Source organism: Mirounga angustirostris, unplaced genomic scaffold, assembly GCF_029215605.1.
Source record: "Mirounga angustirostris isolate CCGP_5_RB_7025 unplaced genomic scaffold, mMirAng1.0.hap1 SCAF_12, whole genome shotgun sequence".
Lineage (NCBI taxonomy): Eukaryota > Metazoa > Chordata > Mammalia > Carnivora > Phocidae > Mirounga > Mirounga angustirostris.
This window is the reverse complement of record NW_026991720.1, coordinates 39,906,439-39,929,638: the sequence shown is the minus strand read 5'-3', so window position 1 is coordinate 39,929,638 and position 23,200 is coordinate 39,906,439. Positions and strand designations below refer to the sequence as shown.

The 23,200-nt window shown below is 37.9% G+C and overlaps 1 long non-coding RNA gene across 1 annotated transcript in view; it reads right to left on the bottom strand.

Moving 5' to 3' along the window:
* LOC123835394 (uncharacterized) overlaps positions 1 to 23,200 on the bottom strand; it is an 84,221-nt gene that overhangs the window by 4,673 nt on the left and 56,348 nt on the right. Inside the window, exons 3-6 of the long non-coding RNA XR_006788734.3 lie at positions 14,014 to 14,050; positions 7,813 to 7,870; positions 7,217 to 7,421; positions 2,484 to 2,724 (exon numbers count right to left, since the gene is read on the bottom strand). This is a non-coding gene — a long non-coding RNA (uncharacterized LOC123835394). The remainder of the gene's footprint in view (positions 1 to 2,483; positions 2,725 to 7,216; positions 7,422 to 7,812; positions 7,871 to 14,013; positions 14,051 to 23,200) is intronic.

The following is a 23,200-nucleotide window of genomic DNA, read 5'->3' as shown; positions in this document are numbered from 1 at the left end:
TCCTGAGTTATAAAGCAGGGAGCACAGAAAAGGCCCCACTCTCACCTTCCAGGAAGTCTGGTGAAGCAAGGAAATAACCCTCCCACCCCCTGCCCATGCCCACTCCTAGCAGGCGTACTTTGTAATGTGAAAATCCTTGCTACACATCATCCATCTTCTCTCCCTTCCTTTTTTCTCCCCATAGTTGTTTCCCTGTTCTCTCTTCTTGACTCTTGTTTTTTACTCTATTACTCAGTGAAGCATCTCCTTGTCGTTGCCAACCCCAGGCTGGGTCACAGTTAGGGACACAGGAGTCTTAGAGGGCTGATGTGTTTTGGGGGAGGGAACAGAGAGAGTGCTGCTTGTGAGGAAAAAAGTCTTGGGCATTATTTAGCCCCAGACAGCCCCTGGCACTGGTTAGGGGGAAGGCAATCTTGGACCTGCCATGGTGGTCTGTCTGTCTGTCAGTCCGCTCTGCCAGGTTCTGTTTCCATCTGTGCATCCATCGCTCTGTCTCTGTTTATGCCTCTATTTCTTTCCTTTCTTGTGTCTGTCTCTTTCTTTGTCTTTCTCTCTGGCTCTTCCTGACTTTTATTCCTGTCTGTCTAGCTCCTCCCTTTACCATTTTTTTCTACCTCATGTTCAAATGATGCTAAACTTAGAGAAGAAGCCTGTTGAAGCAGGGATAAGATATGCCACTCAACAGTATCTGCTCTTTTTTAAGAACATTAGTGTCCAGACATCTGAGAAGCACTTTGGGGCCTTTGTAAAGGAAAACAGTATGTGGTTGTAAAAGAATAATGTTGGCAATAACAAATAAGGACATAAACCACTTCATGACTTTTTGTTTCCATTTGGGTGTAAGTACTCATGGGATAAATAGTTACCATTTCAATGGTCAAGATGCTTTATTTACCACACTGCTGTCTGTCTCCCTGTGGCCTTTTTGGGAGGATGAAATCTCCTCTGTGCCAATTAGGCGTTAAGGAAGAGAGAGGCACTGCATTTCTAGATTCTTGCCGAACAGGTCTGCTAGCTATGAGCCTGAGGGCAGTGCAGACAGCCCCTCCTGGAATCTGCTAGAGTTGTGGTTCCAGCTGGTGTGAGGACCTTTGCCAAAAAACTGGAAATGCCAATGGCATCTAAGCAGGTGCATCTCCCAGAGCAACCCCTGGGCCCCCTGGACTGTGCCCACTCAAGCTCACGGCTCACCTCAAAAACCCTGAAGCCTCTGGTTATTGTTACAGTGGATCTGGCTGGCACACAGACCCAGGTGATAGTCTGAAGTGCTTGAAACGAATCAATAGGACTTTTTCTCTCTAGCATCATTTCATCCGCTTAATTGTCTCTAATGTAAACATATAATCTGGTCAGGCAGGCAACTTCTAAATCAAGCACCAGGAATCACAGGCACCAATTACAAGACAGCTATGCTGGGTTTGCTGCATTTGAATTCTGCATTAGACCACTGAAATCTGATTTTCCTATTGTTTAGGAAAAACCTCTAGGGGTTATTAAGGTTTGCTGCAAATAAAGTTAGAGACCCAGCATCTTTAAGTTCAATGTAAATGTTATTTATTGGGAACACATTATATGCTCTGTACTGTGCTGGGTCTATGGGGGATGCACAGATGGCTAAAGTCGACCTCAGACCTGAGGCAGGCAACAGAAGTATGGGAGAGTGAGCAGAATCAGGAAGGGAATTGGGAAGCCTTCCTGAAGGGGGTGGGATGATGGGAGCAGGGACGTGAAGAGCACAAAGGACTCGGGTGGGTGGAAAAGAGAAGCAACAGGGAAGCCCAGAGGGAGACAAGCGACAGCATGAAATGCTGCAGACTACAGCTGTTCCTGGAAGTGGAAAGTAAGATTAGGAACTGTTCGGGGGGAGGCTGGGAAAGCCTTTCTGGCACTTTGGGTGTTTTCACTGTGTCATGGGAACCATTACAGTTTGCTCTGCTTCTTGCCATCAGCAGGGACTGAGTGTATGTGGTGGGTTTACTTTTAGAAATGTGGATTAAGTTTTATTCTTACACTTTAGTAGACCATGCAGGGCTTGGAGGTCAGAGAGACTTGGGTTCAAATCCCAAACTCTGCCCATCCAAAGAGAAATTAAACAACTCCGAGGCCAGGGCTGCCCCGCAATGTATTCTTTCCTTCTTTCTTTCTCTGTTTTTCTTCTTCTGTGTCTTGCCCCTCTTCCTCCTGTGAGACATCAGAATCTCGATGCCAAGTGATGACGGAGATGGCCTCCACAGGCGAGGTCTCACCTGGGCCAGCTGTGCCATCTCCCCCAGCCTCTTGCATCTGTCTGCACCTGGCACCCGCCCAGATGCTCAGCACTTGGCTAATTCTTGCTAAGCAGCCATGGATGGAAGCATCGGGGAATGGTGCAGACTTTACTGAAGAGTCCTTGGGGAGCAGAGGAGGGTGTTTACATCAGACATTCCACAGCAAATCACTTTAAAACCTCCCATTAGAGATTTCTGTTTTTTTTTTAAAGTTACCTCCTGGCAGTATGGTCTCTGGACACCAGCCTCTTCTTCTCCCTTGACAGCATCCACTGGCTCTCTTCTTCCCTCCTCTTCTTGTCTCATTAAAATAATTTCCTCCCCAATCAGGCAGAGCGATTCAACCTTGCCCCAATTCTTAACAGCCTTTTGTACCCAATCATCATGGTGAATAAATCAAGGATCTGTTCTCAGCGGCCATCTAGATGTAGTGGCATCTGGTGCTATTTGAGCACCCCTTAGGGGTAAAAACAAACAAACAAAAACACCTGCATGAGGTGCTTTAATTTAGGCCCTTATTAAGATGATAATCAAATTTGTAGATAGAAAGAGTTAGCTCTTACTCTGTGATGAGAACCATGTACATGTTGATGGAATAACTATGGTTATATTTGATTAGTTCTAAAGGATATGCAAGAGGTTTTGATATAAATGCCCAGACCCCAGTCACTGTGTAACTGGTAATAACTCTTAACCAACGAGCCTAATGGCCTGATTCTGGGGGAATCTGATCCATTTCCTTCTGTACCTCATTATGGAGGAATAGCCCCTTCTTGCCTTTCCATAATCCTTAGCTATTGCTTTTTGTTGTTGTTGTTGTCATCGTTGTTGTCGTTGTCTAGCTATTGCTTTTTAGCTTAGGACTGGCTGGTGATGCTGCAGCCCCAGCCCCTGCTGCTGCTCCGTGTGGTGGCATGGCCACTGTGTCCTCTTGCAGGGTTACTGTTCTGCATGCTCTGGTGACAGGAGTGGGAAGGTTAACTTCCAACCTAAAATTGAGCCCCGAATTGTGTCATATTATGGCACCGCCACCATCATTAAATACCACCCTCTCCTTATTGTAGCAGATTTAGATGTTACAGTGCAATTACTGCATGCCAAATAGTAAATGGGAACATGAGCTATATGACTTTGATTTTGAGTATTTGTTTATCCATATGTAAAATGGTCATGATAATATTGACTTATGATGTTGTAATAAGGATTAAATGCTCTCTATATTATGTAAATACTTGGAAACTAGTAAGTATGTATATGTTTCTTTCCTACAAGTTCCTACAAATCTCCCTTTTCCACAAATGCTAAATTGCTATTATACTGTTGATCATAATACGCACTTAGGAATAGAAGAATCAAGATAATAAACTAATATTTGTCAAATATGTAACTCACATTATTACAGAAATCAGGATAAAAACTAGAAAAGAGATGAGAGAGTGAAGGAGTAGATCATAATGGTATCTTTGAGAAAAACATGAAATCATCACTCATCCAACTGGATTCTAGATCAGAGATTATGGAACTGGAGAACTGGATAAAGTAAAATATTATACAGGCTTTTTTATTTTATTTTATAAAGACCTTATTATTCTTTTCAGAGCAGTTTTAGGTTCACAGAAAAATGGAGAAGGTACAGATGCCCCACCTATCCACATGCCCCGCCTCCCCTACTGTCAACATCTCCCACTGTAGTGGTGCATTTGTTACAAATCAATGAACCTACAATGATACATCCTAATCACCCAAAGTCCAGAGATAATTTAGGCTTCCCACTTGGCGTTGTATATTCTATGAGTTTGGACAAATGTATAATGACATATATCCATCACTATAGTATCATTCAGAATAGTTACACTGCCTTAAAAATCCTCTGTGCTCTGCCTATTCATCTCTCCCTCCCCCGAAGTCCCCAGCAAACACTCATCCTTTTATTGTCTCCATAGTTTTGCCTTTTCCAGAATGTCATACAGTTGGAACCATATAGCATGAAGCCTTCAGATTGGTTTCTCTCACTTAGTAATATGCATTTAAGATTTCTCCACATCTTGGGCGCCTGGGTGGCTCAGCTGGTTAAGCAACTGCCTTCGGCTCAGGTCATGATCCTGGAGTCCCGGGATCGAGTCGCACATCGGGCTCCCTGCTGAGCAGGGAGTCTGCTTCTCCCTCTGACCCTCTTCCCTCTCGTGCTCTCTATCTCTCATTCTCTCTCTCAAATAAATAAATAAAATCTTAAAAAAAAAAAAAGATTTCTCCACATCTTTTCATGGCTTGATAGCTCCTTTCTTTTTAGTGCTGAATAATATTCCATTGTCTGGATGTACCAGTTTATGTATCTGCTCATCTAGCAAAGTAAATCTTGGTTGATTCCAAGTTCTGGCAATTATGAGTAAAACTGCTATAAACATCTGTGTGCAGATTTTTGTGGACATAAGTGTTCAGCTCCTTTGGGTAAATACCAAGGAGCACAATTGCCGGATTGTATGGTGGGAGTATATGCAGTTTTGTAAATAACCACCAAACTGTCTTCCAAAATGGCCATACCATTTTGCATTCCCACCAGCAATGAATGAGAGTCTCTGTTGCTCAACATTCTCACCAGCATTTTGTTTTGGCTATGTTCTGGATATTGGCCATTCTACTAGGTGTATAGTAAGTATCTCATTGTTATTTTAATTTACACTTCTCTGATGATATATGCTGTAGAACATCTTTTCATACACTTATTTGCCATATTTGTATCTTCTTTGGTGAGGTGTCAAAGTCTTTGACCAATTTTTTAACTGAGTTGTTTGTTTTCTTCTTATTATATTTTAAGAATTTTATGTATACTTTGGATAGCAGTCCTTTATCAGATGTGTCTTTTGCAAATATTTTTTCCCAGTCTGTGACTTGTTCTCTTTTTCTTGACAGTGTCTTTCACAGAGCAGAAGTTTTTAATTTTAATGAAGTCCAGGTTACCAATTATTTCTTTCACGGGCCATGCCTTCGGTTTTGTAAGACCTTTGTTTTTTACCCTAGAAATAACTGGTTCTTTCTAAAGAAGGATGGCTTGTCCTTTATGTGGTGACCTATTATGCTGGCAACCAGGACGTAAGACCTTCCATTCCTCACCCAGGGTCCTTTCTATAAGCCTTTCCAGCAAGCGCAAGATGAACACTGGATTTTTCATCGTATTTTTAATTTCAACATCTTTTTCCTAAAATGATGATGGGAAAAGAACTCTGAACAAACGAGTTTAAATTTAGTCTGCCACTTAGAAGTGAAGTGACCTTGGATAAGTTACTTCACTTTCTGAGTTGTATTTTTTTGCAGTTTGGTAAGATGATACTTGTCCCATGTGAAATCATCAAGTACCTGACACGAACTCACTAAACCTTAAACCCAATCAATCATTCCCAAGTACAATGTCTACCTTGACCATGAATATTTGCCAAAAGGCCAGTTTTTCATTTTACTCATTCAATTCCTTCCTTGGGTTTAAGTTTTCCTAATGGACTCATGTACCTTGCTTCATCAACCTTTTTCCCTAATGTTTCTAATTAAGTGTATGCATTTGATGTGAAGGGGTGTCCGTGTGTGTGTGTGTGTGTGTGTGTGCAAAGGGAGTTTCTTTGTGAGCAATGGTGAAACAGGACAGAGTTGTCCAGGGAACACCATGCATTACTGCCAAAGCCCCATATGCTACCGTGTTGCCCATCCATTGCCACACACTCAAAGATTTTTCTCTGGTGCTTCTCCCACACCCTTCTTTGCTGTGGATACTCAAACACTTGGGACCACATGTTCTAAATGAAGCCTTGGTAGGTGGGCAGCCACCTCCAAGATAAAACTTATTTTAAACCTGAAAATATAATGTGTTGCAGTGTTAACAGTAGAAGCAGAAGATTTTCCAACTGAATTTTAAAATTCAGACCAGGTCAGGTCTAGCGAGCTTTTCATCTCAAGTGTTTAGCAGGGTAAGTGTTTCAGTGTGATCACAGGCAGCCCAGGAAGGCTACAGACTTGCCAGAGACCACAGTTTAAAGGTCTGGCAAGTGTGCCACGTGACGGACCCAGCCCAGAGAAGTTCCTCCAACCATATTCCTTTTCTTTAGGGCACTCATCTTGATTTGTAATTGTACAACCATTAGTGTGACTTCATCTGTCTTCCTTTTATACTATAAGCTAAAGAGAACAGAGACTGTGTCTAGCACAGTGCCCGGCACACAAGACTTTCTGTCGTATAAAGGAAGAAAATGGACATTGGCTCAGTATGTATTTATGTTTGTGTCAACTGATTTCTAAATAGACAACAAATAAATCATTACTGAGTGATAATGAGAAGAATCAAATGGGAAGAACATTAATATTTGCATAAGTTAAATTTGTAAATTTTATATCAAGCCCTAATTAACAATTTTCCCTTTATCGATTAGACTTTGAGTTTGTTTGTCCCGGTGCTCCAAGAACAATCTTGAATGCAAGTGGGATTTGTATATAAAATAAGAGAACAGTGCTGTGGATTTTAATATTTTTCAAGATATTAAGTAGAGGCTGCCCTTTTAAAATAAAAATATTTAATTATTTTGAAACATCTATTTTCTCAACTGTAGCACAATTAAAGAGTGCTATTTTTATGCAGAAGGAAATGAAATATGGAGGTAAGCATGAAATGACTAGGCACTACTCAGAAATCAAAGAAAACTCAGTGTAGGGAACAGAGGGTATGATTTGGGGAAGAAAAATCTCTTGAATCCATTGAATCCATGCTGAACTAGAAATCGAATAATGACATGAATAAAACCTCATTGACAAAACAGGAGAGCTATTGAAATAGATGGAAAAGGCAGGGTAGGAAATCAAATACAATTCACTTGTGCTGAGGACAACCTTAGTGGCAATGTTTCATACCACAGTTAATATAAAATAAGTCATTATTTGAAAAGAAAAAAAGAAAAAAGAAAGCTCACCTTATTACATCACATCAATAATGCATTTTCTAGAAGCTCATCATGGTTCTTCCTATAAAGGCCAAATAATTCAGAGAATCATCTTTCATGTCTGCTTCTGCCTTTCTGCCTAGGAGGGTTCATTTCATTATTCTGTTTTGGTTCAACCTATAAAAATTCTCAAGGGGTTTTAATGCAGATGAATCCAGGCACTCTCTGTAGCCATCTAAAATAATTCAGGACAAAAAGGAAAAAGGAAATTAAACAACCTATTCCCATTTCTACTCTATATCTCACCCTCATAACAAGGTGTTTTTTGTTTTGGTTATCCAGTAATAAGCTCAATTCTTCATTTAGTTTTGCCTTTAGAGAAATTACCACAGAGTATGTGTGTTCTTTTATTCTATAATTATTAGCATTTACTATGTGCTGGGGGCTGCTCAGGGTGATCCAAATTCCTAAATTCTTTGGACCTTTGTCTTTTTATCTGGAAAGGGTCAAAATAATACCTACTTCATATAATCTTGGTAAGGATTCAGTGAGATAAAATAAATGAAATGCCCACGGCAGCATCTGATAAATGGAGGCTGGTTCCATTCATTTTCTTATTTCATTACCTCTTTTGAGAGCAATAGTTGATCACTCATTAAGTACTTCCTCATAGGAGCTTAGAATCTGGTGAGGGAGAAAGACAAGAAAACAGAAAATGATATGTGGTTAGTGAAATGATGTAGGTATGCACGAGGCACCTGACCCAGTAAGCAGCGTGTGAAGGGTGAGGAAGATTTTCCAGTAAAGGTGTTGTGAGAAGTGAGGAAGGGACGTGTGGGCAGGATCAAATGCCTAGAGGGCATTCCTGTTTGTGGAGAACTGAAAGTCCTTCTGTCCAGCCTTAGACTGCAGTAGAGGATGTAGTAAGAGAGCTGGCTTGTGGTAAAAGCAACGGCCAAATCATGAAGAAACTTATATACCTTCTAATGTATTTTGGACTCTTACGAGGGCAACAGAGAGCATCTCAGTGGTTTTTTTTTTTTAAATAGCATTTTTTTTTCAGAATGCAGAAGTTATACCTGTCTGTGAAAGGGAAATACAGAAAGGCTTATAAATGTAAATATAAATGAAAAGCCCCCACAGTCCTTTTGTCCTATTGTTAATATTTTGGTATAATATTATCCACAATTGATACAATACTTTTTATTTCTTTTTGTTGTTGTTACAAACATTGCCTGTTGATTGTAAAAAAAATTACAAGGGATGGGGGTGGAGGGATGGGGTAACCAGGTGATGGGTATCAAGGAGGGCATGGGAGGTAATGAGCACTGGGTGTTATAGGCAACTAATGAATCCTTGAACACTACATCAAAAACTAATAATGTATTATATGTTGGCTAATTGAACATAATAATAGAAATTTTTTTTTAAATTACGGATAATTAAAAACACAAAGAAAACACACCCCAAGCCCCTTCACATAGCTACATTTAACAGCTTAGTGTATATCCATCTGAGTCTTCTCTGTGATTCTATCCTGTTCTTAGTCTCTGTTTGTCAATCTCTCTTTAATGTTTCTTAATCTGTATGTTCCTTTTAATATATCTGGTGAGTATTTCCATACCACAAAATTTCACCTACAGTATAATTAATAATATTAGAATAAATTATTTTTGTTCAATTTATTTATTTAAACAATTTCCTATCGTGAACATTTATACTTCTCCAAATTTTCACTCAAACGACAATACCATGGTAAACTTTCATAGCTAAACCTTTTGCTAAAAGGTTTATAGATCTCTAAAAATTCCCATGGAATAAAACACTCACAGTTGCATTTAAGGTATTTAAAGATGTTGGTATATATGCTGCTAAACTGCCCACTGAAACACAGTTCCAGTCTTTCTCCTGCCCTACATCACCTCAACCACTGAGTAGCAATCAGGTTTTTTAACAATTGACAGTTTCATAAGTAAAGCATTCCAACTCATTGTCAATTGTGTTCCTCTGTTTAATATTGAAGTAAAGCCTACTTTCATGTATCAGTTTGTTAATTTTCTCTTCTCTTCCAAATTGTATGTTAAAAACCTTTGTCATTTATTGTATTAATTCTTTTCTTATCAGATCTTATATTAAGGATATTTACTCTTTGTAGTATATATTGAAAATATTTTTGTTTGTTGGTAAATTATGTTCATGGGTATTTTGTTGCATAGAAGCTATAGGAAAGAAGTTTTCTGGGGCGTCTGGGTGGCTCAGTTGGTTAAGCATCCAACTCTTGCTTTTAGCTCAGGTCATGATCTCAGCGTCCTGAGATCAAGCCCAGTGTTGGGCTCCGCTCAGAGGGGAGTCTGCTTAAGATTCTTTCCCTCTGCCCCTCCCTCCTTCCCCACCGCCACTCGTGTGCTTTCTCTCTCTCTCTCAAAAAAAAAAAAAAATAAATCTTTTTTTTAAAAAAGTTTTCCAACATTTTGATAACTGAATCTATCAATCTTTCCCTTTATGGGTTCTGCTTCTGGAATTGGGCTTAGAAAGGCATCCCCCACTGCATGATTATATGAATAATATTACATGATTTATCCTGGTAATCACATTTTTTATCCACACAGTATTTATATTTATGTAATATGTGAAGTGGAGCTCTAATTATTTCTTTTCCCCCAAACACTTAGCCAGACTCTACTTGCTTTTCTTATACTGCATTTCTTTAGATAACTTGATATTCTTTTTGTCAGATTCATGTTGTCTCTCTAACTATCCAAGCCTTCATTTATGTTATTCATTGGAGTTGAATCATTTGTTCATGTAAGTCCATGATAATTTTATTTTTTCCTATTTAATTTCTATATTTTGTGGTTATTGAAAATGGGATATTTTCCCACCTATTTCCTAATAGTTTATTTTTTGTTAATATACTTTTTATTTTCACTCTGCTGATTACCTTATTGACATTTTTATGTTTTTAACATTTACTGGTTGACTTTTTTTAGTTATTTTCCTGATAACCAGTCATTATAAAGGAAAACTATATATTCTTTTCCTTTTTGCATTTGCTTCTGTTGTTTCTCTTCTTGCACCAGTACTCCAGTTAGAATTTCCAAGCATTCTTAAATATGTAAATGTGTTTACTCCTTTTTCTTTTTTTGTCATTTGCTGTTTTAACACCTATCAAAATGATCACCTTGCTATCCCCCGTTCATGTATTGACATTTTCAACATTTCTCAAACTGACTTGTAAAGCACATTATTTCTAGCATTAAAAAAGGTTTTAAGGGGGAGCCTAGCTGGCTCATTCGGTGGATTCTTGTGGTAAAAGCAAGGGCCAAATCATGAAGAAACTTATATGCCTTCTAATGTATTTTGGACTCTTACGAGGGCAACAGAGAACATCTCAGTGGCTTTTTTTTTTTTTTAAATAGCATTTTTTTTCAGATTGCAGAAGTTATATCTGTTTGTGAAAGGGAAATACAGAAAGGCTTATAAATGTAAATATAAATGAAACTCCACACTGGGTGTAGAAATTACTTAAAAAAATTAAAATCTAAAAAAAAAGGTTTTATGATCAATTAAGTTTGGTAAGAGTGAAGACAATTTTTCCTTGTATTTGAACAAATTAAGGCTGTGAGGAGACTTGCAGCCAGGAAATTTCTTTGACTTTGTTTAATTCAGCTTTCCCCCTTATTCTTATTCCAACAGACATTTGAAATATGTTCAACTAACTAATGATATTACTAGAAATTCTAATATTAACCATTGAGTTTCTGAAATTTATATTTCAGAATTAAATTTTATATTGGGATTTGTGAATTAACATTTACAAATGAACATACCATGTGTTTTGGTTTTTTCCCTCTGTGTGTTATTTCTATTAGAATTAGGTATCAGGATTATGCTAGCTTTCTAATATTAATAAAGAAGCTTTAATCTGTTTATAAGATCAAAAGGAATTTAAATAGCAAAGAAATCATCTTTTCTTTAAGATCTGAACAAACATGCCTGAGAAGTGGCTCCCTTGGGGCCAACAGCTTTTATGTTTTGACAACTTCATCTTTTTCTTCCATGGTTATTGTTCAGCTCAGAATTTTTTCCACATCTTGCTTTAATTTGGTTTCTTATTTTTCCTAAAAGGTCATCAATATTAATGAAAATTTCAGTTTCTCTGCAAAATACTTATTTCTTGAGTTCAGAGATACAATCAATTACAAGCATCACCAGCTTTATATCAGCTTCTCAGGAAAAAAAATCCTATTAAATTAACTAAAAAACTAATTTACTAATTAACAATGGCATACATTCAAATGTACAATTGCGAATGACTTTCTTTAGTGTCTCAAAGTCTGTGATTCTTTTTTCTCATTAACAGTCAAAAGGTCCTGAAAAATTTTGCCCATGAGTAACTGATTATGCAATATGCTATGAAGATAAAATGTTTTTTACAGTCCAAGTGCTTGAACTTGAATAATTTATCACATTTAGGTTTAACAGTAAAATTTAAGTAATATCAAATAATATTAATGTTTCTATCTGTATTTCTCATTTATTAAAGGGTTTGTTTTGCTTTTTTCCCTTAATTGAATAGTGTCCAGCAGTTAAACAGCTTCTATAGAAAGTCAATCTGTAACTTCTGACAAATAGAAGTTCATTTCCTAAGTGATTAGCCTCTGTGCATGAACAGGTCACTCTAATACATTTGAGTATTGAAATGTGTCTGATATATTTGAAGATACACAATGACCAAAATGAAGATAAAAGCACAAATTAATTAATAATTAATATCATAAACCAAACCTTAGTTTTTTTTTTTTTAAGATTTTATTTATTTATTTGAGAGAGAGAGAATGAGAGAGAGAGTACATGAGAGGGGGGAGGGTCAGAGGGAGAAGTAGACCCCCCGCCGAGCAGGGAGCCCGATGCGGGACTCGATCCAGGGACTCCAGGATCATGACCTGAGCCGAAGGCAGTCGCTTAACCAACTGAGCCACCCAGGCGCCCCAAACCTTAGTTTTTTGAAAGAATACTTATATTGACAAACCTTTGTCAAGACTGATAAAGTCAATAGGGGCGCCTGGGTGGCTCAGTCAGTTAAGGATCTGCCTTTGGCTCAGGTCATGATCCCAGGGTCCTGGGATGGAGCCCCATGGGCTCCCTGCTCAGTGGAGAGTCTGCATCTCCCTCTCCCTCTGCCCCTTCCCCCAACTTGTGCTCTCTCTTACTCTCTCAAATAATAAAATCTTAAAAAAAAAAAAGACTGATAAAGACAATTAAGAGAGAAGGCACACATTCCTAACATCGAGAAGGACAAAGAACATTAATATAAGACTTAAAGGTACTGACAAGGTGATAATAAAAAATAACGAATAACTTTATGCTAATAAATTTGACCACTTGAAATGAAATGGAAAAATTCCTTGGGATAAAACCCAACAGATTTATCTAAAATACCATAAAATTAAATAGAAAAGATGAACAATTCCATCTCTCTTAGAGAAATTGAATCTATAATTAAAAGCTTTTTTCAGAGAGATCTCCAGGCCCTAATGGCTTTAGTGATAAACATTTTAAACAGAACTAAAACTAATATTACCCAAGTGCTTTTGGAAAACATAGGATGAGAAAACATATCAAAACCTGTTTTATGAGGCCAACATAACCCTGATAATAAAACAGCAGACATTAAAAGAAAGGAAAATTATAGACCAATATCTATCAGTACATAGATGGAAAAACTCTTAACAAAATATTAGGAAACCAAATCAAGAAATATATAAAAAAATAACACATATGACCAAGTGAGGTTTATCCCAAGAATACAAAGTTTAACATTTGGAAATCAATCAAAGTAATTCACCATCTTAATAGAATGAAGAAAAACCATATGATCATCCTAATATATACAGAAAAAGCATTAAACATTCATTTATGACAATACCTCTCAGCAAATTAGAAATAGAATGAAGCTTTTTTTTAAACTGATCAAGCGTATCCACAAAAAAAATCTATGCCTAACATACTTAGTGGTGAGAGACTGAATACTTTTTTCCATAAGTCCAGAAACAAGGCAAAGTTGCCCACTCTTACCACTTCTATTTAATATTGTACAGGGAGTCCTAGCTAGTGCAACAAGGCATGAAGATGAAACAAAAGGTATACATATGAAAGGAATAATTAAAATTATTTTTATTCATAGATGATTTGATTATATATGTAGGAAATTCTAAATGAATCTGTAAGAACCACTGGAACTAACAAGGAAATATAGCAAGCACACAGGATACAAGTCAATATACAAAATTAATTGTATTTATTTTTTAAAGATTCATTTATTTATTTAACAGAGGGAGAGAGAGAGTGGGGGGGAGGGGCAGAGAGGGCAGAGGGAGAGAGAGTCTCAAGCAGACTCTGTTCTGAGAGCAGAGCCAGTCCTGGGCTCAGTCCCAGGACCCTGAGACCATGACCCAAAGCAAAACCAAGAGTGGACACTCAACTGATTGCACCACCCAGGTGTCCCAAAATCAATTATATTTCTATGTATTAGCAACAAACAACTGAAAAATCAAATTTATTTATTTTTTATTTTTTTTTAAGATTTTATTTATTTATTTGCGAGAGAGAATGAGACACAGAGAGTGTGAGAGGGAAGAGGATCAGAGGGAGAAGCAGACTCCCCGCTGAGCAGGGAGCCCGATGTGGGACTCGATCCCGGGACTCCAGGATCATGACCTGAGCTGAAGGCAGTCGCTTAACCGACTGAGCCACCCAGGCGCCCTGAAAAATCAAATTTAAAACCAATACCATTTGCAATAGAATAAAAAATCTAACATACTTACAAACATGTAAGATCTCTATACTGAAAACAGCAAACGTCTGCAAAGAGAAATTAAAGATAACCTGTACCATGGATGTATTTCTATCCCTAATAAAAATACTTTATTATTATAATTTTATAAGATTTAAGATCATATAGTTAAATATTTCTTTTTTTTTTTAAAGATTTTATTTATTTAGGGCGCCTGGGTGGCTCAGTTGGTTAAGCGACTGCCTTCGGCTCAGGTCATGATCCTGGAGTCCCTGGATCGAGTCCCGCATCGGGCTCCCTGCTCGTCAGGGAGTCTGCTTCTCCCTCTGACCCTTCCAACCCTCCCCCCTCTCATGCTCTCTCTCTCATATAAATAAATAAAATCTTTAAAAAAAAAAGATTTTATTTATTTATATGAGAGAGAGAGAGCATGCACAAATTGGGGGGAGGGGCAGAGGGAGAAGGAGAAGCAGACTCCCCACCGAATCGGACACCTGAGGCGGGGCTCCATCTCAGGACCCTGGGATTATGACCTGAGCCAAAGGCAGACGCTTAACCAAGTGAGCCAGTCAGGCACACCTAGTTAAAGATTCCTAACTTTTTTCTTCTTCTAATGTCTTTTTCAAGATTGTTTTGGCTATTATAGGTCCTTTGTGTTTTCTTACAAATATTAAAATCAATTTGTTAATTCTTACCAAAATGCTGGAATTTCAAATGGGATGATACTGAATCTACTAGTCACTTTGGGAAGGATTCACATTTAAACAATAATGAGTTTTGCAATACACTAATGTATATTTTTGCAATTGTTTAGGTATTCTTTAATTTCTCTCTGCATTGTTTTGTAGTTTTCAGTGAAGGCTGATGATTTTAGTTTTCTTTCATTCTATATTAATGACTCCCTTCTCCAACAATGAGATAATCAGCTCCTGAAATCCTTTACATATCTACCTGTTTGACCAATTCCTCTGGATATAATCAATCCCCCATCACTGCTGCCGCACTCCTCCCCACCGGAGATGACTTCATCATGCTACTCAGGTGCTGACAATCTGTGCTGGGTTTCTCTCGTGCAGACATCCTCCACTCCCTGCTTGGGCTTCGACCCCATGCCTGGCCAGCCTCATGCATATATGCCTTCCTCACTCTGCTTGGGCCCTGACACTTCACACCTTGATTTCCACACATGTAAATGTCTATCTCCCACTGTTGGGTTCTGATTTCTAATACTGGGTCATCATTACCCAACACACACACACACACACCCTCCAGACCCTACCTGGACTCTGATATCTTGTGTAAGTCCTTTTTTCCTTTGAGCCTTCTCACCCTACTCAGCCTCAGTCCATGCCACTCTGTTCTACATGGGACACTCCACTAAATGGCTTTAATAGGTAACTGTTTTGGAAATGGAGGAAAAGGAAGAGAAGAAAGAGCAAGATGGACTTTTTAATAACTCTATCTATTGGGATAATTAGATAGCCATTTGGAAAAGGACAACATTGATCTATCCCTCAACTGTGTACTAGCATAAATTCCAAATTAATTAGAAATTTAAATTTGAAAAGTGAAATTACATATACTCTAGAAGAAAACATGGATGAATTCCTTTATAGAGTGTAGAATACTTTCCTACTTAGGACTCAAAACCAGAAGCAATGTTCACATATATAAAGTAAAAAGACAGGAGGCCAACTGGGAAAAAAATACTGCTGCTTATATCACCTCATGTATAAAGAGCTTCTAGAAATAGAGAAGAAAACTACCAATAAAACTCTGGAGAAATGGATGATTCCAGGTCTGCAGCAGCAAATGTACAACATAAACCCTGACACCTCAATCTTGAAAGTAAGGAAGTTATTGAAAATCATTGGGGTCATATCAAAAGGACTCTAGAGCTGACTTTAACTGGCTTCCACTTGTCTCAAAAATGGAAGAATTGAACTATCAATAAGGATAATAACTGCAATGAGTTGAGTCATATCAAACATGTTTAAATCCATGTGTTCATAGTGATATATTAAACAGAAAACCAAACTTGTGATCACCGTTAGAAGATGCAACTGAACGCACTCAATCTGAAAACTGGTAAACAAAGGAAAGGCATTTGTCCTGCATTTTGTGTACAAACTATAATGAAGAATATATACATAGACACATATTCATATTCCACTGATGAGAGAAGGTTCTTTATAAAAGATTTCTAGGTAATAAATGCAGAAAGAATGATAGAATTAGGAGTATCAACATTTCAGAACCCCTAATGAAAACTGGATCCAGGCAAAAAGCAAAGACTATTAAAATCATTTGGTGAAAAGCTAATAAAAAACTTTACAATGAACAGCTCAGGTTGACAACACTTGAATCTACTGATCAATTTTAACATAACAAAAAAGAGAGACAATAAGCAACTATGTGCCTCCTGATGGGATGCAAAAGAAAGTACAAAATGCCAGCTATGACATATTCTTGCCAAACATGGAACCTGAACCTATTAAGCCTCTAAGTGCAACTGTACAGAAAACACAAGACACAGAAAAGCATATTAAACAATACCCTATTGACATAGTAATGCGATGCGGCATGTGGAAGACTCTACAGAACAAATGACCCACTTTCTTCCAAAGATAGATTGCAAATAAAAATACAAAGGAGGAGGAAACTATTGATTACAAGAGACACAGGGGATATATCAACCAATGCATAATGGGGATCCTGTTTGGATTTGATTCCAACAAGACAACTGTGGAAATAAACAAAAGAAAAAACAGCCAACCAACTAACAATAAAAGCATTTATATGACGTACTGGGAGATCTCACTGACTGAGTAAGACACTAAGGAATTCTTTTTCTTTTTTTAAGGTATAATAATGGTATTGTGGTTATATTAAAAGGAAGAGTCCTTATCTTTTAGGATTGACACATTCATGGATGAAATGTTATAATGTTGTTTCAAAGTAATCTAGTATCTGGGGGAGAAGTGGGGGAGGTATAGATGAAAGGAGATTTTCCAGGTGTTAAAATGATTGAAGATTGAGCCAAAAAAATCTTCAGCGCTTGCTTATGTTGAGGCCAGACAGACATCTTAGGGGATATCTTTGGAGCGAGGTGCCATATAATCAGCACCCCTTATCCACACCTATTAAAGTTTGGCTATCTTAGTTTTTCACAGTTAGCTAAGAATTTATCTCCATGATTAGCACATATCCTTAATTGCCTTTACTTCAACACTTTCTCCTATAGCACTAAGCAAACACATTTTTTTTAATTTTCAGAATTCATCCCTGCTATGGTTCTCCTTTCTAAGTGACAGAAGTCCTCATAAGCCACCATTGTTTTTGTTTGTCCACAGTTGCCCACATGTCACAGGGTCCCTGTTTTCATAAATGAAATTTCTTTGACAAGCATTAATGAATGGTTAATACAATGCTTGCTATATGTCCAAGACTCATAGAGGTGTCTTAGGGAATGTGGAATAAACAGAATTACAGTCCTTCCCTTTCAGGAAATGGTGAAGGCAAAGTGCTGGGCACATCATAGGAGGCCTACAGAGGTTGATGCTCTTCTCTTTCCATGTGCTTGTTGTTGCTCAGAAGGGCAGGTGACCCAGTCGTGGAACAGAGAGACCAGCTCATATTTCCTGGGTGTTGTATACAAGCTGCTACCATACATAGTATGTGAAATAGGTTTTAAACAAAAGGATTGACCATGATGGGCCTGAAAAGCATCCTTGATTTTTCCCAAGACTCTGACTGTTCTACTCAGTGTTTCAGTGAATACCCCGTCTAAGGGGACATTTCAGCATCATCCTAGGCGGAGTTGAGGCTTTGGAATATTTACGGAAATGAGTCTTCCTACTGGGTCATTACCAATACTGTATTCATTCAACAAATGCACATGTGCCTACCATGTGCCCAGCACTGTCCTCAGTACAGTGATGTAATAGAGAAGAAAACAGACACAAACTCCACTGTTCTGTAGCTTATGGTGCTGTGCAGAAGACAGATGTTTGTCAAATAACCACATACACACACGCATATCATTGCAACCTGTGGCAATTGCTTTGAAAAAATGTGGGTTTTTTTGTTTTTAGAATGTATAATAAGAGGATCCAATTTACCTAAGCAGCTGGCTAGGATCTGAAAGCTTCATAGGACGTAATTAAGAGGTGGGATTGTACAGGGGCCAAGGGGTCCCTGGGGCTTGCTGGCATTGTTGCAGTGTTGAGACAGAAGGGACAGTCTGTGTAAAGACATCGAGGCAGAGAACAAGGAGGAAATTGCCTAGAGATGCTATTTCAGGCATTCTAACTGGGAAACATACTCTGACCCTAACATAAAGGATAACCAACTCAGCTCAGCTATTGAATATCCACAGGGACGAGGGAATGCTGTGGGCTGATGAGTGGATGAGGTTGCAGGAGAAAAAGATGTTTTGAGAGAGCAGCACAAATTCAGGTGAATGCTTTTTCTCTTATCTCTTTTTTTTGCCTTTTGGGTCTGTGACTCAAAAGGCAAGATAACCAATCTCTGAAACCCTCTGATTTCGGTTGTTTACTGTCCTGAGGAGCAGTCAGTTGCTTAGAGCTGACAGAAACATCTAAGTCATAATTCTTATAGTAGAAGAGAGGAGATGATGTTTTCTTTAAACCATCAAAATGAGTTTTAAATTTAAATCAAAATAGAAAAAGGGATTTCAGAGCTATCCCAAGCATTTGGACAAAAATCAGGTTGAGGTAGGGAGAGGGGGCAGAACAAAAAGAACCTAAGAGGCCAGCACTTACTGTGCATTTGAGTGGATGAATGAATCAGTGTATGAACACTGTGCTGTGTTTTATGTATATAGTACATAATACATATTTATACATAAGTTACATTACATACACATACACCACACACACCCACACACAAACCCACAGTTTCTTTAAAATTTCTCAACCATCTTCCCTGTACGGTCATCACTGTAGCTGCTATTACTTTTATCATCATTTTACTGACCAGGAAAGGTAACTAGTTCAGGTTACCTGATTAAGTATGTGCTATTTTCACCAAACCTCATGGGAACAAGGATGGTGTGAGCTTCCTCAGCTGTTTCGTCTTTCTTGCCAACACTGGCCATTTGGCTCAGTACAAGGGGCCAGCCCCACTTTGCCCCCAATACAGCTAACAGTCCACGTTACCCAGTGTCATGGTAATAAGGACTGTTCTCTGCCAAGGCCACTTGGGAAGCAGGCCTTTACATTCTCACAGTATCCACACTTCTCCTGTATGTGGAAGAGAATGCATTTTCTGTAGATCCTGCTTTGCAAATCATTTTGGTTCTCCCCTTGGGAAATGTATGTGCAGGACAGGTTCTGCTTATGAGTCCTTTATCGTGGATTGTTATCAGGTTTACACATCTTTGGAGAGTGTTTAGATTACAAGCAGAAAAACTGATTTTTTAAGCTGAAGTTAAGCCAGCATATTATCCCCCAAAAGTGGATAATAAAAGTGCCTTTTATTAAAAGCAACACACACACACGCACACACACACTCTATACATGGGGAAAACACCCCACACTGCCATCATGGTCTTGATGTAGATTCAAAGACAGGCACTATTTCTACCAGGCAGTGTTCTCCTGGTCTCCTTGGAGCCCAGCAAGAGGAGACAAGCATGTGAAAGTCAGGAAGCTTGCTGGGCAGTGGAATAACAAAAGCTGACTATAGCCTCTTCAGGTGAGGAACATTCCAGAGAAACAGCATGATTCAGATCCAGGAGCTATAATTTTGACTTTACCACTGACTGGCTAAGGAGAATTTGCAAGTCACTGAATTGTTTGTGGTTCAATTACCTCATCTAAAAGGGAGAAAAAGAGGGGCACCTGGGTGGCTCAGTCGGTTAAGGGACTGCCTTTGGCTCAGGTCATGATCCCAGGGTCCTGGGATTCAGCCCCACATCGGGCTCATCAGGGGAGTCTGCTTCTCCCCCTCATCCTTGCTCATGCTCTCTCTCTCTCTCTTTCAAATAAATAAATAGAATCTTTAAAAAAAATAAAAGGGGGAAAAGGAAAAAGATACTGCCCCTTGCTTCCTATGCATTGATTATTAAAATTCCTAAGAGTAAAGACATCATATTTTCCAAGTTATTGAATTTGGAAGGTCAACACAGAAGCCACAGAAGGATTTGGTGGCCATAAAACTAATATTTGGTCTTTCTGAGTCTCGTATGTAAAATAATACCTTGCTCAGATGAGATCATGTATTTGAAACACATAACATATAATCAAAGAGCAAACACACTGGCACCCAGTAAACATCTCCTATACAATTGTTAATATAATAAGACAGAGCACAATATAATTATTTTTAAAAAGCACGTGATTTGGAAACAGACATGCCTGGGGTAGATTCCTAGTCTGCCCCCATTTGACATTGGTACAATAATAAACCTTGCTGGGGCGCCTGGGTGGCTCAGTTGGTTAAGCGACTGCCTTCGGCTCAGGTCATGATCCTGGAGTCCCGGGATCGAGTCCCGCATCGGGCTCCCTGCTCGGCAGGGAGCCTGCTTCTCCCTCTGACCCTCCCCCCTCTCATGTACTCTCTCTCATTCTCGCTCTCTCAAATGAATAAATAAATCTTTGAAAAAAAAAAATAAACCTTGCTGTTTGCACACTTTTTACATGGGGAGAATAGTTCTGTTGTAAGGAGTAATTATGCAAACCATTTGGTACCATATCTGAAGCATAGGAAGTATCAGGAAGTAGACACTTCTATCTGTCTAGATATCCATGCACCCATCCATCATGTGTCTATATCTTCCAGGGTAGCTTATCATGCTCTGAAACACCTGCTTCTCTGAGACCAAATCACGTCAGAAATATTGACCCACTGAATTCATAGAGCTGCATCCAAAGTTTAACCCTTTTCCAAGGAGGACTAGTAAGATGAGAACATGCAACAAAAATACCTCCTCTCCCCTTGAAATATTACCGGATTGGAAAAGTGAGTGCCCTGTGCATACACTGTGCTATGGAGTGCGGCAAGAGAAATATTCGCAATATTTGTGAGTAATTATTAACATTTATCATAATTGCTTCTTGACACTACGATCTCAGTGTGTTTGGGGGTTTTTTTGCTATAATTCTGGATGCATTATTTTTTATTTGTGATAGTAATTTGGCCTGGTATCTTTGGAGTTAACTGTGCTATTATTAATCATAGATAGTATCACTGAGAAAAAAACATGTTGGAGTTTTTGGGTGTCCTAAATGTCTGAAATCAATTTATGAAGCTGGGACCAAGCCCCATGATCAGCACATAGTAACTGCTAATGTTCTCTTTCCCTCTAACTTAATTTGGTTGTCAAGGAAAGATATGTAGTGTGATTTAAGCCAAAGGATGATTATCCAAATAGGTGGAGCCTCATAGCAGCCTGTATAACTGTCTGTCACACTTGCTTGGTTATATCTGGAGCCCGTGTAAAGGGATATATATTGCACTATATATATATATATATATACACATATATATATACACACAATTTATATATTATATCTATAAAATGTACTTGATTTAAAAACATTTCCACAGAGGGTTTCCTTTAAGGACCAACTCTTTTCTTTCCTTAACTTTATTAATCAAAATTTTTCCTGATTTTTGCTTACCTAGAATCAAATTAAACTAAATTAATTCTTAGAACAAAAACGTTATCTGTCATAAAAGATACCTAATTTTCAGATCCTGAAATTTCTATAACCATGTCACATTAAAAACATTTACATTTTAATACTGTTACAGCAAAAAGGTTAAATATAAAAATACATTAGTTTTGATATTAGTATTGAATTCAGCACCTATTTGGCAGAACTATTTGTACAAAATAATGTAGTTCCTTCTGATAACAAAAAACATGAGCTTTGGTTTCAGTGAATACAAAATACTAGAATAACCATAGTCAACTAAAAATTCTAATAACCTATGTCAATTGTATCTGGTGGTATAGAATTTTCTAAATAGTATTTTTATTATTGGCTCAGCAAAGCATTTTCCCTCTAGGCTATCTAATTTCTGAAAGCACACACAAAATCAGGTGTTAAAATAATATTTGATAAAATGAGCTTCAAATGAGATCATCACAAGTACAGAAATAGTGCTAAATAAATTGTAAAAAAAAATCAAGAGTTGGAATGAAAGTCACAAATTAAAAGGATGAATTTTGCTGATGGAAAACGCTCAAACCTGAAGTATAGAATACGAGGCTAAAATATGCCATTACTCAGTTAAATGATTAAATCAACAGCAGGAGGTTTAATCCGTTTGATTTAGCAACCTGCGAATGAACTCATAATTTACAAGAAAACCACTACTTAACCTATTTGTCTTTCTTGTTATCTGTGATAGGATCTTAAAGACGAGAGACAGAAAAAATTGCTTAAAAGTTCAGATGATAGTTGATAATACTGAATTCTGTAATTGAAATTTGCTAAAGGAGTAGAAGTTAAATGTTTTTACCCTCACCCCAGTAAGATAAATATGTAAAGTGATAAATGTGCTAGTTAACTAGATGAGGAGAATTCTTTCACAATGTAAACACATATCAAATCACCATTATGCACACTTTAAATAGCTTACAATTTGTAAGGTGTCTGGGTGGCTCAGTCGGTTGAAGGTCCAACTCTTGATCTCAGCTCAGGTCTTGATCTCATGGTCATGAGTTCAAGCCCCCCATTGGGCTCCATGCTGGGCATGGAGTCTACTTAAAAAAAAAATAGCTTACAATTGTACATGTCAATTGTAACTCAATAAAACTGAGATCAGAAACAAAGTTCAGAACCCCATTAACTGAATCCTTTAAGTCAATAATATAATAGCTTTCAATATTCATTCTGAGTAAATGACTTTCTATTTTTTATTAGGAGTCCTGAGCACTTGTGCTGTTTTATCCCCCTATTCTCTGCTAAAGACTTTACTTTGGGAAGAAGTTTTTTGAAGATACAGCAAGACTTAGTGCTCCACAATAAAACAATTATATGAGAACTTCTGAGAAGTTGCCAAGAACAATTAAGAAAGTTGTTGCTTTTTATGCAGAACACTCACTGAAGACTAGCTTTGCATCTTAGTCAATGAGCAGATTCTCATTATTTATTTAGATTCATTTGGCAGTTATTCTCTGAAGAGCTCATTAGAGTAAATTATTCCAATACCATGTTCATTTACAGACTCATGTTATTTACCCC